General features: G+C 47.2%; 1 protein-coding gene across 2 annotated transcripts in view; it reads right to left on the bottom strand.

Annotated features, from left to right (window-relative positions):
- Positions 1-16,494, bottom strand: part of FOXP1 (forkhead box P1) — a 554,371-nt gene that overhangs the window by 287,600 nt on the left and 250,277 nt on the right. For both annotated transcript variants that reach the window (XM_081106428.1, XM_081106427.1), the window contains exon 3: positions 7,645-7,705. The gene's annotated coding sequence lies outside the window, so the exon portion shown is untranslated. The remainder of the gene's footprint in view (positions 1-7,644; positions 7,706-16,494) is intronic.

Here is a 16,494-nt window from a genome sequence, read left to right as displayed (position 1 = left end):
ATATTTAGAGAGCAAGGATGGGAGGGGGAGAGACAGAAACACATAGTTTGGTTGCTTCCTGCACGTGCCCCAATCAGGACCAGGGATCAAGCCTGCAACCAAGGTATGTGCCTTTGATGGGAATGGAATCTGGGACCCTTCAGTCTATGGGCCGATGCTCTATCCACGGAGACAAACCAGCTAAGGTCACCTGGACTGTCTTAATCAGGAATCCTGTAGATCTCTTTAACCAGGACCCTCCCCTTCCCGCTGATCATTTCCTCTTAACAGTTTTCCACCCCCTGCTCTCGCCTTGCTCCCATGCTATATTCGGAGTTGAGCACAGTCTGTCCCACGTGGAAAATCTCTCTGCAGTGTGCCCTACACCTTCTGCGAGGGTCCTGCGTGAGACCTGCTTCCCATCTTCAACAGGGGAAAGTGGGTTCTTTTCGCCTCTCACCCTGACCCACGGGCTTTCCTATTCCAGTGAACGGCAGCTCCACCCCCCAGGACAGCTGAAGCGGAACCGGCTCTGCCCGACTCTTCTCTTTCTAGGCACGAGCCAAACGCCAGGACAAACATCCCAGAAGCCATCCTGGGTGCAGTTCTTCCAAATGCCACATCGATTGCACCGAGGAATCTTTGGCTCGACCTTCAAATAAGTCCCAAGTGTAGCCACCTCCCCGCCTCCACCACCATCCTGACCCGGGCCATCATCGCATCTCCCTAGACTGTTCCAGCGGCCTCCTAACAGGTTTCCTGCCTACTGTCTCACCACCCGAGTCTAGCAGCACAACAGAGTCAGAGCTTGTCCCACCTCAAAGCCCACCAAAGTCTCCATATTTCACTGAAAGACTAAGTCCCATCAGCCGTAATCAACGCTTGACTCGGTCTGGCCCTGCTGCTACTTGGCCTTCCTTCCTTCCACTCTCCCACTGGCTGGCTTTGCCTGGCCACACTGGCCAGCTTGCTCTCCTTACAATATGCTCAACCTTTGTTCAAAGTCACTGACTATTTGCAGTGGCAACCCCTCCTGCACCCTCCTCTATTTTCTCCACAGCCCGTATCCCCTCATATTTATTTACTACATTTTCCTCCAGTCCCCACCCCACAGAGCCACGTATCCGAACAGAGGGCGTGTCACCTCATTTACTGCTATACTCTCCATCATCTGAGCAAGCTGATAGAGACACAACGCTTGCCACGTATGTAACTTTAACCACACTGAAAAAAGTAAACAGAAACAGTTGAAATTAATTTCAATTTATTTTACTTAACCCAATATATCCAAAATATAATCATTTCAATGTATAACCAATAAAAATAACTATTCAAATATCTCACGTTCATTTTCCCATACAAAGTCTTTGAAGCACTTTGGGGCTTTTCCACGAATAGCACATAGAAGTCTGGGCTAGCTACATGTCAGGAGCTCACAGCCACATGCACCTAGTAGATTCCATGTGGACAGGATAGGCTTGCTCTACTCCAACGTGAGTTTATCAATTGCTTTAAATACTTTTGGGCACAACCCACTAAATTGAGTTCCTAACCCACAAATGGATTCCCATAGCCACTTTTGAAATCACTGTTCTAAAAAAAAAAAAATGACTGTTCTAAGTAAGCTTTAGGTATGTAATCTGAAATGAGTGACACCTCCTCTGGCCCCCAGGGGTGCTCAGGACCTTTAAAGGGGAACAGACCTCCCAGGAGAAGAGCCTGGAGGGCAGGGGAGGAACTGACAACCATGATCATCAGGGCCAAGGTCAGCACAGCGCAGGGAATGATGCAGGCTTCTCTCCACTAAAAGGTCCTTTAAATTAACTCAGCGCCCTGCCCGACAATTAACAACATCTGATCACCTCTGATCATACATGACACGCATAACACATTCAGGGGAGATCTGCACACTTTTCATACGTCACAAAGAGCGCATGTGAACTGAGTAGAGAGACGTCCAGTTTTTCATTTTTCTCTCCCACCCAATGCCACTGACATGGAGGTACAATAGCTTAGATCAAGGAAAGAGAGGTATAACGATTAATCTTCAGTTTTCATTTTTACAGAATCCCACTCACCAGTCTTTGAAAAAGGCACCATGAACTTCAAATCCAAACTTAGCCCTCGGCAGAAAGGGTCAACTGTTACAATGGCCTCAAAATAAGGGCCCTCCTGCCAACACGCCACGTGCTCTTTTAAGTGCGGGAGGGCAGTAGGCGCCAGGGCTGGGCCGGTGAGGTCTGGCAGGTGTGCTGCCCTAAGCGAGGTGTTGTCGGTGCACAGTTAGGCTCCAGGTTTCTTCCTGAGGTTTCTGAATAACCAAAAGGGGGCAAAAATCCCTGCATCTGTTACGCTGTTGTCACCTGAGCTGAGAACTCCTTGATAAGATGCTCAAAGTGAATCTCATGCAGTTGGAATATTTGTGCCCTTAGCAGATGGAAGAGCAAAAACATCGTTCTGAAAAAATGAATAAAACCATTTGTTATTTGGTTTTATATTTTTTATTGTTCAACTGTGCAAAATATGGCTACTTGATAATTGCTGCAAATATTGTCTTTACTACTAAACATGCCTTCATGTACATTTCAGCAAGTGACTTATGCTTGAAAAAAAACAGTATTGAGCATATTTCTCTGGAAATCAGTATTTAAATTTTTTTTCTTTGAAAGTAACATACAGCTCTTGTTCACAGGGTAACTTGGTTTAGCATTATGGTTAACAATGTTTAGAAACAGCTAACTTAAAAAGCAAGCATCTAAATCCTAAAGTTTTAACTGTTGAGAGACCAAGTCAGTTCTATGGAAATATAAACAACATGAAAACAGTAATTTCCCCACAAAGCCATTCCTGTGAGAGCACTTCAGGCCACCATTGTGTTGGATTTAGAACTGAGAATTCAAACAACTCTGAGGTTGTAAAACAGTTAAAAACTGAAAAGCTTCTGATGAACCTTGAAAACATGATGCTAAGTGAAAGAAGTGAGTCCCAAAAGACCACCTAATGCATGATTCAATTTATGTAAAACATGCAGAATAGGTAAATCTGTACAGATGAAAGTAGAGTTTTGTTGCCAGGGGCTGGGTTGGGGGAGTGGCCGCTAATGGGTAGCTCTCTTTCTGGGGTGATAAAATGTTTTAAAACTACATTGTGATGATGGCTGCAAACTCTGTAAATGTACTCAAAACACTGAACAGTACACTTTACATGGGCGAATTGTACTGTGTGTGACTATATCTCAATAAAGCTATTACCAAAAAGTTGACATGCCTGATAGCATTCACAACGGCATTGGCATGAAAGGTACAAGAGAATGGAATTAATCCAACATAGCATCCATTTAATGCTATAACACATACCCCCAGACTCGGGTCTCCCTGTGAGAGAGCACATTATCAGAGCAACCAGTGCCTGCCCTTCCTGCACTTGCCATCGTCCTTCCTAATGGCTGTGTTCCTCTCTACACTGTGAGCCCTCTGAGGACTGGGACAGAACGGTGCCCCCCCCCCACACAGTGCTATGAGCCAGCACCCGGCACACAGCACCAATTAATATCTGCAGCAGGAGCTCATGCATGTATGCCGTAGTATGTACATCCCTGTGAATGAATGAAGGAAGGAAGGAATGAAATTATTGGATTGAGGCAATTCAACCAATCAAGTTGATTTGTACTATCCCCTTAAATCTGTTTGTTCTCCATTTCTCCCACACTTGTGGCCACCCAGGTAGAGACATTTTCCCAGCAGCCATTGCAGCTTCTTGTGACCATATGACGATACTCTTTCCAAGTAAATGTCAATGGATATAGTGTGTGCAACTTTTTAACTCATTTGCTTCAAAAAAATTGCTGGTTTGGACTTCACTGTGCTTCAACCACGTAGATAAGGACAAGCCCCGAAGAGGACAGCACAAGAGGGAGAGGCCTCCCGTCAAGCCAGACCGCCAGCTGCTACATGAGAGAGAGTAAGCTTGTGTTTCAGGGAGGTCACGGTGTGCCCAGGGCTCTGCGCTACAACAGCCGCGCCTTTGCCCTGACTGGTGCAGCCACGTTGGCGTGTGTGGCTAAGTGAAAAGTGTGTGGTCGGGAAGCAGGAGGGCTTCCGTGCCTAAGGAACCGCCTGCTACTTTCCGCCAATGGCAGCCAGTGGAGACGCTCTCTCCCAGTGTCTTTAGAGCAGCTTCATGAATTAATAGTTACACAATTCAAATGCTGAATTGCAAAGAGGTCATTTTGAATAGATTTAACTCGGAATATTTTCATTACGTAAATATTTACATCACATACATATACTCTTTCCAAAGAGCCAATGAATATATTTTAAATGGCTGAATAGCCCATTTTAGCTTTTTTGTAGCCAAGAAATAATCTGCAATATGTAAGACACAGTGAGTAGAATCGATAAGGATGCACTGTAACTCCTTGATCTAACAAAAAAAAGGAGCTCAAATTGGGGATGGGAGAAAAACTGTGACGACTACACATTCCTTTACATTGTTCACTTTCCCTCAAATGAATTGACTATTACAAAAATGAACCAACAGATAAAATGTTTGAAGATAGCTGATGTTTTAAAATAACCATTTAATTATAATCTATATGATCTTTTCTTGACTATTATCACTGACTCCCAATGCCATTCAGAATTGAATACAAGATGGTGAATTTTACAAACTGGATTTGAATTTGAAGCAAAAATGCATGTGGATGAATGGCCAATGGTAGTGGGCACAGGGAGAAACTGATAGGCAGGCATTACTAACTCGCCAAACCAAGGGCCATCACAGCAGGGCGCCAGCGGCCTCCTCCCTTCTGCCTGGCTTCCTAGATGACCTTGGGGGAGTTCCCTTTCATCTGGGGGCCCCTTTCCCAGTTTGTAAAGTGGGGATTATGATAATTGCCAGGAATGCTGGCAACCAGACCCATTTTATAAAATGTTCAGATCTACTGGGAAACTTGTTAGTACCACTACCAAGTATGATGACTGTTATTTACGATTCTCCAGACCTTTGTAACTAAATTTGAAAAATGGTTTCGTCTGGCTTTCTGCATTGGCCTGACCACTTTCATGCACAGAGCCAGGGCTCCCATCAGGCACTGCAGGCACATTTCCCTGCAGCTCTGCTGGCGGCTGATGCCTCCCAGGTTTCACATGCGGCCAGGGTGTTCACCAAGGCGCTGGCAGCTGAGATCGGCACCCTCCTCACAGGTGCAGGGCAGTCTGGGCTCTTACCATCGCTGGCAGCACGAGCTCATGTTTGCTTAAGGTCTACTCATGGGAAGAAACAATAATCGTTCTATCCACTGCATATATATTTTTCTAGATTCTTTATTTGTAACAAGGCTTTTTCTTTTTGCCTTACATATAAGAGATCAAGATATATATGGATTAGTTTTAAAGGATCATTGAGCTTGTTAAAAGGTAAAAAATTTCATGTCATTTATTATTTATTTGAGTCTAAATACCTTAACTTATTTCTAAAAAGAAAAATTTAAATGAGTCAAAACACAGATGGAATTGATATTGTAGAAATAAAAAAAAGTTAAATAATGAAATGCTAACTGGGGGTAGAAAAAAATCAAGTTTATTTTAAAATACATCAACAACAAAAAGTTGTATCAACAAAAAAGTTGAAGTTGAAAAAACTACAGAGATTGAGCACAAACTCTTACTCTGAGCTTCCTAGCAGTCAAGTTGCAATAAAAATTATGTGAATTTGTTATTCAGCTCACTCTGTGTCAAAAAAGGAGGTACAGAAGGACAAACTTTTTCTGTGTTCTTGAAATTTAAGAAGGGGTTCCTTATTTTCAGGATATTGTATAATATATTATATTCTTAACAGTAATTATAAAGAAAACATTTTTGATAATATAATATTGAATGTCAATTGCAATTGAAAAATCAAAGTTCTTTTTTAAAAAAAGCATTTTTTTCTCTTAGTCAACACTGATAACAAATTTAAGAAACTTTTTTATTTTTACCAAACTTTCCCTTAACTCATGATATTTTTAACTTTGAACAATATTATAGAATTGGGCAGAATCACTCTGCACACTCATGTCCATGTTCAGGTCATGTGTGTACACATGGTCATAGTCAAGACATCAAGTCAGAAGAAAATCATTCGTGCTCACGGGTGAATCTCCCCGCCAATAAAAGAAAGAAAACCTCCCGATGAAGCTCTATTTGAAGCTGTAGGGTCAACACAACTCTGTCCAACCACTTTTCCAGCTTTAATCAGAACCCCTCGCCTCCCTAGAAACCTTTGCTAAGGGCCGGAGATGCGTTGGCCGGGCTGGGCGTCGCAGGAGAAGGCCTGGCTGAGGCCCCAGGGGCCCAGGGGCCGGGGCACGAGGGGAGCTGAGCTGAGGAGCTGACAGGCGGCGGCCCACACGCAGCATTTACCGCGTGGCGCCTCACGGGCAAGTCTGCAGTCTTGAGAACAGACTGAGCTTCGTTGTCAAGAGTGGAAAACTGAGTCTCGGCAAAGGAAGACTTTGCCCCAAGCCGCGCTCTGACTGGGTGAGCACGCTGCTGGCCGGGCCGCCGAGGGCCCTGTCCTCGCATCTCAAAGGTGGTGAGACGAGGCAGGTTGGATTTTCTGGCCCAAATCCAATGTGCTGAAATGCAAGTTTAAAAACAAACCATCACTTCTGAAGGGCCTTCTGGAACCCAGCACCCTGGGTGAGACGGAAAACCAGCTGGTGCCAGCATTGGTGCCACTCGAAAGGCCACCACGGGCCTATCCAACTGCGGGCGAGGCGCCTGATCTCAGGCTCAAACCCACGGGGCTGGGAACTCGCGCAGCCCGGCCGCGGCGCCTGTTCGAAGACACACACAACCTACCGCTGGGCATGCAACGCTCAGTGGCCGTAATTCAAAAACAAAATGAAGACACCACTTGAGGAACATGAGATGTTGAAACGACCGGCAAGATTAACTTGTATGTGATGAGATATGTACTTGAGGAATCAAAAAAAAACAAATGTAGCTTCCATAATCACTTCAAGCAGAATGCTTTTCGTCCCCTCCCAAATGTGCATCTGAGAAAATTCACTGAGTTTTAACTCATCAAGCTACACTCGTCTCCTGGAAAACTTCTAGTTCAGAATCAAGTGCTCATCCCTCATCTGATTGCCAAGCAAGGCCACGGACCCAGGCAGTCTCCTGCTGACACCACAGGCCTGTGCCCATGCCGCTCCAGTCCCAGCAACGTGGCATGCTGCTATGGTGCCTGACGATTAATTTCTCAAAGAAGGTGATTATGAAGCCGCCCGAGGAACATCAATGTGATGACACCGGCTCAGAGCACTGACACGCGTTACTCTTATTAGCAGCAAGTTCATTGTATGAAATCGCCACTTTTGTGATGTGAATATGCCTCTCTAACTGTAATCCAACTCAACACCCCCCACCCCCTACCCCCCCAAAAAAATTTAGCTTCAACCAAGGGGAAAAGTTTGATATTTGGGGGGAAATATGACTCTGTGGACCATTTCTTAAGGGGATCTCTTCTTTAATGACTTCCCAAAATATGCCACATACATACTTACACACAAATAAATGCACATCCATTTGGTAAATATGTAGATCAGAAGAGAACTGAAGATGCTTAAAAGGTGACAGCTACTACCCTACACATCATCCCACTAATGGTGTCTGCATTTACCTTGTGTGGCTTCTGTGAAGCAATCTTCAGTTACAGTCACCTCAAAAGGTCACTTCTTACCCTGAAAACAAAAGAGAACATCAAAATCTGAATGTCAACAGAAAGTAGCAACCACCTCTCTTGCCTGGGAGATTCAAGAAAAACAACGAAGGGACTCAGTTATGTTCAATGGCAAGTGACTTTCAGAGCTAATAAAAACAAGTCCCAAGACCTCACTATCTGGACCACATGCCTCTGAGCTCTTCAGGACAACAAGACAACTCCAACGGAAAAAGTCGAGGTGAACCGTTTCAAACTTTACTCATGAACGTCTTCTTGCCTTGCTGCCTGTCACTTTATGTTCGCGTGGAGCGGTGCATGCCTCGCGGGTCTGTGTGTGGAAAGCAGACTGCTATGCGGGCGTGTCTGTCTGGTTCCCATCCTCAGCCTCGAAGGCACTGAGGCGTCGGCTTCTCGCTCCCTCTGGAAGAGAGTGCTCGCAGACAAGCGGCTGTGGCCACTCTGGGCCTTTCCCCACAGTGCCAGGGTGGGGAGGGATGGGGCTGATGGGAGTGGAAGCTGTTCTCAGAATATTTCCACTTAGCATGTCTCTGCCAGATTAAATAAGTTACATAAAAACGGTCCGTGTCAGATGAACTAAGCCGTTGAAAGCAAGTTTCCTAAAACACAAAGAAAGGATGAACACGCTCTCCCGCATCCACTCCTGCAGGTACGCGCCCTTATGCAAAACAGTGTGGTCCTTTAAGAACCTTGCAGGCTGCCCCTCTCTGCCATGGAGCTGGGCTCAACATACGGCATAAGTGAAAAGAAAAACATTTGTTTATTAATTTAGATCAAGTTAGCGACAGGGAACAGGACTCATTCCACATCGATCGGCCAAATGCTCGTCTAATTTTCTAAGACGGTGAAATTGTATCATCACTTTACTGAAATGTTAGTTCCTTTTGCTCACTCTTCAGAACAATATGGAACGGAGTGCTTTAGAGTTTACACAGGGCGTCTCCCTGCTCAGCCCCTGCTGCAGCCCTGACAGGGGAGGCAGCCTCGCTGAGCGCACGCTGGCTGCACGGGGGCTAGATCTGTGGGGGCCCCTGGGGGAGCGCTATCTTTGAGGAATTGATACAAGGCCAATTTATGACATTTCCACCAGCAAGTGTATGCAGATTCTTGCTATTAAGATTGGAAAGAAATGCAGGCTCTGAGTGAAATCATAATTTTCATGTTTACTCTAAGAGGAAATTGGAGGTTTTCACCATAAATGCTCACCATTTGGGTGGGGGAAAACCCTAGCTCTGGGACTTAAAATTACTATTTTGCAACCTGCCCAAAACCTTTTTGTTTTTACACAAAACAATTCAAACAGAAAATGACAGTCTGCACTTTCCTGCTGGTGTTTGTGCCAGGATAGGTTTCTGCAGGGGGGAACCCTGGCCGGGCGAGCGGTGCTCAGGAAACAGCGACGGCAGTGCGGCCTGGGACGCAGAGCAGCGGACGCACGCAGTCAGAGGAGCTCTCAGACCCCAGGCCACTGACCACCGCACGGAGGCTCTGCTCCTCCCTCCGGGTCTCCATGGGAAGTGAGGGAGCCTGGCAGACCCTCCCGAGTCTGGGTGAGCCCCCTCGTGTCACTCCTCTCATCGGAAACGTGCTCTAGCGAAGGCAGCTAAGCTGATTCTCATGTTTATCTACTGGGCTTCGTCCCTCCTGCATGGCAGTCACACCGCCAGCATCAGCCTTTGCCACGCAGGTGAGGCTGCTGTCACACAGGCCTGGCAAGCCACTGGGCCTGATTAAACTTTAATTTTAAAGAAACTGCTGAAAACGCCTACTTGGAACAAAGTTACCTGTAACACTGTGTTCAAACCTGCAGAACATTTTCGGGTAAGTACTGGCCCTGTTCCTCTACTCCTCTCTGCACAACACAGTAACATCCATCAGCGGACAAGGGGAGAAACTGAGGCTGCCCACCCTCCAGACACCACAAATGTAATTTTTCCCTGCGGTGGGGGGTTCATCGTAACAAAGTTATCCATTTGGTCCTCCAACTTACAATTACTAAAGCAATACAGAATTGGTTGCGTTTAATTTGTACTTGTACATAAAAACTGGCAGTGGTATTCAAGCCATCTTTTCCTCCATTTTGAAGTTCATAAATTTTAATGCATACTCATATTTGACCCCGCATTAATTTATTTGTTGGTTTTAGTTGTTAGTATATATGAGCAAAGTAATCTAAAAGATACTTCGCTGGCTTTGCTGAGAAGAGATGAATAGCTCAGCTCTGTTTGGCATCAGGCTACAGTGAGTGGCATTTGTCAATATCAGGGTAGCCAGGGCCCAGGCCTGGGCCTAGAAGAACCGGAATCGACACCCAGAGGAAAGTTGTATTTCATCTTCCCAAAGTACCAGACTCCTATTTCCAAAACTGTATTTGCTATTTTTTAAACAATAAATTTGCTTATCAAATCTGTCAACTATTTATCTGAATGCTACTGGCAGCATGATGATATCTAAAACTCAAATGATTATGTGAAGCGTTTAGGTTAAAAAAAAAAAAGATACAAGAAAAATATTGTCCTCCAGCCCCGTCTTCTTAAAAAAATGCAGTCGACGTATGAATTGCATTTTTTTCTTTTCCTCTCTTTCTTAAGTTTCCTGTTGGTTTTAGGTTGTAAACATGAGCCAGGGATATGGTTAATAAAAATTACTTATTTCCATTTATGCTTTTCTCTACACGTCAGGCCCTGTGTAGAATTGTTCCGTGTGGCTTCTTCACTGTTGTTTGCTATAGTGTTACTGACCTGAAACTATTGCTGACCCCGGGACCTTGACCTAGACATCAATGCAGTCCCACACCCCCTGGGTTAGGAAAGTTGATGTGACCTTCACCTTCCCAACCCCTCCCCCCAGAAGGAGCGGGGGGGGGGGGGGGGGGAGGGTGCTCTGCAGCCTGCATCAGTTAACACAGCACTTCAGTGCCACACTTCACATGGACACACTGACCCTAATGTAATCTGTGTGAAAAAGCGTGCACAGTGCCAACCACTATGGCCTGCCTGCAGCCAAGTGCAGGTAAACGTGGAGTTGTGATTGCATCTCCCAAGACGGCAAATGAACAGTATATCCTCTATTTCCCACTGAAAGTATCCCCCCTTCCTTCCACAGCTGCTCCAGGCATGACCTGCATCAGGGTTCCTGCCCTGTCGTTCATTTCACACAACTGCATGACAGTGACTGACGGAGGCCAGCACATGTCATCTCAACCTTCAGTCCTGCACACGTTGGCTGTGAACCCTGCGTGTCATGTCACGGGGGCTGCGGGGGTCCCAGCCAGCTCGGCCGGTGAAGGCGGAGGCTCAGAGCCCCTGTGTGGCTGGGGGATCCCTGCCCCTCAAGTCCAGAACAGGTTCAGATGCTCTACGCTCCCCAATGCTCCGATCAAACGCCTACCCCTCGTCAAGACGGCAGGAGGGCTAAACGGGCCAGCTTCCACAGACTGCAGTCTCCTCGGTGAATCTGAACTCCTGAGCTTTTATGTCTGCTTATCAAAGATTTCTTAGAAAAATAGAAGCATGTCAACACAGATTTGTCTAGCTGAAAAACTGTAATACAAGGGTCACTTCGTTGTAAGAAAATCCACGCAGAAATCAACCCCAAAGTATTGTTTCTCTGCTTCAAAGAACTTCGAAAGTGGTTACATTCTGAGTCAGGTTTATAGACATAAAAAGGAAAAAGAAAGAGAAGGAAAAGATCAGTGAAGGAAGAAAAGAAAAAGGAGAAGAAGGAAGGAAGGAGACTGGAAAAGAAAGAAATGGCAAGGAGTCCTGGCTGGTGTGGCTCAACGGATAGAGCGTCAGCCTGCAGCCTGAACAGTCCCGGGTTCAATTCTGGTCAAAGAACATGCCCAGGTTGCGGGCTCCATCCTCTGTGGGAGGCATGCAGGAGGCAGTGGATCAATGATTCTCTCTCATCATTGATGTTTCTATCAATCTCTCCGTCTCTTCCTCTCTGAAATCAATAAAATATGTTAAGGAAAAAAAAGAATTGACAAGGAACCCTTGCAGCTCCGGCCACTGGGAGGGAGGGGTTGGCTGGTTAGGACACCCCTGTCCCTGCTTTCTCACTACCAAAGAAATCTACCCCCCTAGAACCACCACCCCACCCACTCTGGGCCCCTCCTGATGCAGCAAGAACATCTGACTCCCGTTCTCCTCAGCCGCGGGGCTCTCCTAGCTTTGGGCCATCTAAAGGAAGACTGAAAGCCCAGTCTGCGAGCCAGGAACAGGCAGCGCCAGAGGTCAGGGCAGCCTCCAGCTGGCAGGCCCAGCAAGTCACACTGGCCCACGTCATTCAGAAAACCAGGCTGTGCAGAGAATGCGAAACCCTGGGCATGGCCATGTGAAAATAGTTGATAGTATCCTTTAACAGCCTTTAAATGTTGAAATCTAAAAACAATATTTGCTGCTTTCTCTTGGAAGCACTAACAAAGCCTTTGTTTTAAATTTACCTCTAGTGAGCAATAAGAGTTAATAATCAAATCCATCCCAACCCCCACAAACCTTAAACAAAAAGATAAAAGAAATGCAAATAGCTATTGTCATGGAAAGTTAAGTACCTGTCTGTATTTTTAAGTGAAAACTATTATCTCTATCAATCAAAATTTAAGAATACAATGGCGCTAATCACAGAAGGTGCACTGACAGTTACTTTTCCTCATAAAAAAGTATTTCCCTTCAAAGCTGAGCGTAAAAGTCACATACTTACAATTAGATGGGGTATTTGTAATTTTATTATTAAAATCCTTCAGCAGCCTCGCTGCTAATAAATGTTTCTGAGTCTTTAAAGTGATTTGTACCCAAGAAGACCCAAGTCCCTCGTATTTTAATCAGGTTGATACATTTTTATTTGAATTCTTACAGCTCCCACCTGTGGGGGAACAGCACTCTCTTCTGTTGAAAAGAGTAATTCAAACCCGGGCCAGTGCACTGGCTCCAGAGCCCCCTGGACCCGGGCGCCACTCCCCCCCCCCCCCCCCCCCCCCGCACCGTCCGCAGGGAGGGCGCTCCGCTGTGGCTGTGGCCTTTCTCCGGAGGCAGCTCATTCCTGAAAGGGCAGCGTTCTACACGGAGCAGAGTCACCCTCACTCCTCAGCACGATCCCAGTGCATGAAGTTCTGAGTCTTTTTTAAAGTTCAGTTTAAAAAACACTGCATTCGCCTCTGAATAGGGTGATTTCCAACGAAAGCACCGGGACAGAACCAACACACAACAACAGTGACAAGACAGTCCAGGTGAGGCCCGGGAGACCAACAGCTCCAGACCCCGATTCCTAGAGCACCCAGGGCGCGGGCCGGCCGGAGAAGGGCTGCTCCTGCAGGGGCACAGTTCCTCCCGCACGGAGCTGGGCCCAGGCCGCCAGCCCGGGTGCTATTAATACCCGCAGAGCCCATGCCAGGGGCACTGCAGAGCAGCCATGGGCTCCTGCTCCCCACTCTTCACTCCCTGTTTGAAGCCCTTTAGCAAACAATGGCAGCATTCTCTCCAGGACAGTGACTAAACAGGATTTGTGAATACAAAGAATAATAAAGCTGTTCTCTCTCACCTCTTTCTGCCCCCGCCCCCCAGGTTCCCAGGAGCCCCTCCCCGCGGTCCGGAGCTCAGCCACATCCTAGAGGCAACTGCACTTGTCCATGCCAGGGCCGGGAGTGACCAGCCAGGAGCCCCACGCTGTCTGTGGGGAGGCGCCAGAGGAGAGGCAAAGGCACCTCTCAACATTTGTAAAACGAAACGAAAGTATCACCCGGGCTCCCCACCACACTTACCGGCTCATGGCAGGGAGGGCCCAGAGGCATTTTCACACAAGGGGGAGAGGTGGGAGTTGGTGAGGGAGGCACTGCAGGCAGTGGGAGCCTGGGCTCCCCGGCTCTGGGGCTCTGGCTGGCGAGTGAGCCAGGACTGGAGGTATGTGGGCTAAGCACAACAAAGCCACTGCCTGACTAGATTCAAGGCGCAGGAAGAGGCCCCTTTGCATAAACACAAACACTCAGCAAATGAGTAACTGGCTCCATCAGCGGCTGGGCCTTCTACCTGTCCTCTCTGACAGGAGCCCGGCCAGTCCCAGGGACAAGGACTCCCAGGAGAAGGTTCAATGTTACGTTGCTATAATAACAATTAAATGGATTGCATTCATTCGTAGTGAAGAACTGACTCCGGGAGGGCGGGGGCGGGTCTGGTGCTGCTGCCGCACCCCCAGCCACTGCAGCCAGAATGGGCTGCCCACCGGGCAGCCAGCTGCCCGGGCCAGCTCCCTCCCGGGAGTTCTAAGCGACCTCGGGGTCAGCCATAGTTTAAGGCAGATGTATACGTCTTGTTTCCCTGCTTTGACACATTGCAAACCGATCCTCATGAGTAAGGCCCATGTTATGCTGTAGAAGACATACTTATATAAAACCCAGACACACTATGTACATGCATATACATGGGCATATACACTCACACATATAATAGTCACACCGATCTAATCAAAGAAAATAAACAAAAATGCTACTTTACACTCCTTAGTTCACAAATGATTTAAGGAAAATAATTTGAGTTGTTCAAAATGATCCCAAATGCCCGCCTTTCGAAAGCCACCCACCCATGACCGCGCTGCTCGCTCACAAACATCACCCCCGTGTGAGAGGACGCTCTCAGCTGCGCGGCTCGCCACTTGCAATTTCAATTACGTAACATGATGACAGCTATGATTCTCTCCATTTCGGCAGAAAGTGTGCCATTGCTCAGCATAACCGTCCTCGGACACCAGGGGTTTGAGCACGAGGAGAACGTACCGTGCTGGAGCCCACTGTCTCCTCGGGGAGCGGTCAGCTCACTCACCCCAACTCTACTGTACGGTCGGCTACGCTTTGGTCCTAGTCGCCTAATTAATTTAATAATTCTGGGCAGTTTGAATGACTTCGGGGGAAACGTAAAGCGGTTGTCTTCAGCGGGTTCAGCCTGCTGTGTGATCTCCTGAGGACTGGGTCAGAAAGGGGGTCCGCCAGGCCTCGGGGAGGCCGCCATGGTCTCTGCCGGGAAGCAGATGGCTTCGAGTTCAAAGGCGAGTTGTATTGGGTTGATACTACAATACCACTTTCTGGCTACAGCAATTTACCACAAAAGCGAAAGAATATTGCTGAAAAGTTTTTTTAAAAATTACAAACACACAAAAAGCCCATTTCAAACACGTATCATGGCATAACATGAGGACACAAGAAACAAAACTAAAAGATTCTTAAAGCCCTAAAGAATCAAACACAGATTCTCTGAGAGAGGTTCCCACAGAAACTAAAGATACCTATTCTGTTCACTATCTTGTCTTGAAATGACCTTCCAATAAGGTGTTAGATAACCAACTTCCATCGACGACAGTGACTAACCTGATGCAAAATAACCACAGAACCACGTGTGACCACCTGACCCTGGACAGGGGCCTCTGCGGCAGGCGAGGCGAGCCTGGCAGGCGGGCGGGCTCCCCGCTCAGCTCAGCTCAGCTCGCGGCCCGGCCGGCAGAGCAAGCTGATGGGGCGCTGCTGGAGGAATGCTCTGCGCTGTGCAAACCTGGATGCAAGCGGCTATATTACACAATTACCCGTGGCATCGAATGCCACAGGACCCACTGGATACTGTACTAAATTAACATTGCAGTGAGACAGGGAAATAAAGACGCCAGTCCAGGCGAGGGGTGCAGCACTGTGGTCCCGTGAGCGGCGGTGCACGCGTGCTGGGTGCAGCAGCAAACCCACAGACCCGGGAGGACACCCACTCCCTCCCCCGGCGCCGCCCGGTCAGAGCCGCGGCCCTCACCCAGGCTCCGCTCCCTGCCAGCTCCGGAGTCTGAAGAGGGGGTGGCTGCAGTGAGACCTCCAGAAATAAACAGGGTGTACAGTTTCAAAGGCTGCAGACACAGACATTTCATTGTTCGAGCCAATTATCAGTGGAAAATAATAACAGCAGATGGATTGAGAGTCACTGACTTTTCATACGCACTTCATCTCGGCGGAACAGATGATGAAACGCGAGAGCTATCTCAAAAAGGCAAAACATCTCCCAGGGAAAGAACTCTCCAGTCCAGATGGGGACCTTCTAAGTCTGCCGATTATCGCGTCTAACGTGTAAGATAGACTCACTGAAACACTCAAGAGCTGATCAGAGAGGATGCACACAGCGGCCTCGTTACTGGCGGGAGCGGCCTCAGACGTGTGACTAAGCCGGCAGGGACTCCATAAGGTTAGGGCTCAGCTTCCTGTTTTCTCCCAGGACTCGGCTTCCCAGCTAAGCTGGAAATCTGTGCGCAGCGGGAGGGCAGCCCATTGCCCATGGACCCCGCGTTTGTGCTCGTGTTTGAGGAGAGAGAGAGAGAGAGAGAGAGAGAGAGAGAGAGAGAGAGAGAGAGAGAGGCAGGCTGTGAAAAGGACACTAAATTATTCTGAAGCATTCTATCAAAGGGGAAAAAGAATTCCAAAGCAATTCCTATTAGGAGCATTCAGTGATAAAATATTATCCCTTATAAGCAGTTAGAACATCTTAAATATCTTCTGCCACGGTGATCGCAAAATGTAATTTGCTTTTAGTAAGAAAGAAATATAAATTTCAGTGGTGGTGTAATAAATAGTTCTAATAAATGCCAACCAAACATGCAGGCAAAAAAACCCACCAACCTACCCAAAAGGACTCTCTCTTAACTTAAATATCACCAAGTCAGATGTGCTGTAAACACAACAGGGAAACCACAACCCAAGACTCGGCTACAAGTAACAGAGAAAGTTAAAGCTCTCATCAGACAAGCTTCATTACTACGGAGCAACAGCGT

Source organism: Myotis nattereri, assembly GCF_964212035.1.
Source record: "Myotis nattereri genome assembly, chromosome: 14".
Lineage (NCBI taxonomy): Eukaryota > Metazoa > Chordata > Mammalia > Chiroptera > Vespertilionidae > Myotis > Myotis nattereri.
Note: the sequence above shows the minus strand (reverse complement) of the source record. Positions and strands in the feature narration are given on the sequence as shown.